Here is a 1,209-nt window from a genome sequence, read left to right as displayed (position 1 = left end):
ACTCCTCATTGGGGGCCTTTTTCTTGGGCATGGAAAAGCCTCCTTTTCTGGACCAGAGCGGTAGGGGTATGCAGGTCAACTGCTAAGCTGGCCGGGTGGGGAAGGGGAAGGGGAGAGCAGTTCCTCCGGACCCCAGCAGAGGTAGACAACGGTAGACAATGGAAGGCAACGGGTTCAAGATGACAGGAAAGGCCAATTCTTGGGGGAGGCGGGCTGCTCTCCTTCCCTCCGCTCTCCGATTAAAAACCAAAGCCCATGACCATGAAGACTGTGAGCAGAACCACGACGAAAGCCGTGTCTCGGCTCTCGTCCCAGCGTAAGCCCTTCTTGACCCGGCCCTCCTGCTGCCGGCGAAGGGGCTCCCGCCGGGCCCTCAGGCGCCGCTCGCGCTCCAGCCGCTCGCCGTAGTGCGCCTGGTAGAAGGCGCCCAAGTCGCGCATGGTGCGGTTGGCTCCCGACGAGGCCTGAGCGCGGCCCTGGGTCCGAGAGGCGGGCGGCTGGGTGCGGGGCGAGTCGCGGTCGGCGGCGGGCGTCTTGGAGGACCGGACCCCGGGGCCGCGCAGGTCCTCGTCGCTGAGCAGGCCGCGGTCCTACCTGCGACGCTGGGTGGTACTGCCCTGTACCACGTAGGCCTGGGAGATGCGCGTGAAGCACTCGGCAACCTCGGCGCTCCCCGAGTTGCGGTCCGGGTGGTAGAGGAAGCGCTGCCGGTAGTCAGCTGCCTTGATCTGCGCCTGCGTGGCCGTGGAGGGGACGCCGAGCAGCTCATAGAGCGCGGTGCGCGAGTAAGGGCCGTCGCTCCGGGAATAAGTCCTCGCTTCCAGGCCCAGGCCCGATCCCGAGTTTTGTGGAAACCCCCGGGCCTGCCACACCCTCCATAGTAACAGCCGCGACCCCCAAATGGAGTTTTGATCAAGCCCAGCGATATTTCCCATTCTACTGGAGTACATCTGTAAACAGGTCTCCGCATCCAGGGAAAGGCCTGATTCCACCCACACAGTTTTGTAACTTCGGGATTCTACATGTGGTATCCCTCAGTTATTAAATGGAAGCCTGTGCTTTTACTGTATCCCTGTTACTGTGTGGATTTCTCCACTTCAACATAATGCATCATTTTGTCTTAGACAAGCAACAGCATCTTCTGATTTAAACTGCAAAATATAACAGATGAAAGAATTTACTAAAATAAGAATTGTGGGCCTTGAGAAT

At 59.5% G+C, this 1,209-nt stretch overlaps 1 pseudogene; it reads right to left on the bottom strand.

The window, feature by feature from the left end:
* Nucleotides 1-239: 239 nt before the first annotated feature.
* Nucleotides 240-935, bottom strand: LOC133092954 (dnaJ homolog subfamily C member 30, mitochondrial-like; annotated as a pseudogene).
* Nucleotides 936-1,209: the final 274 nt, after the last annotated feature.

This window comes from Eubalaena glacialis, chromosome 6 (assembly GCF_028564815.1).
Source record: "Eubalaena glacialis isolate mEubGla1 chromosome 6, mEubGla1.1.hap2.+ XY, whole genome shotgun sequence".
NCBI classification, from domain to species: domain Eukaryota; kingdom Metazoa; phylum Chordata; class Mammalia; order Artiodactyla; family Balaenidae; genus Eubalaena; species Eubalaena glacialis.
The sequence above is the reverse complement of the archived record's forward strand: the minus strand, read 5'-3'. Positions and strand labels throughout refer to the sequence as shown.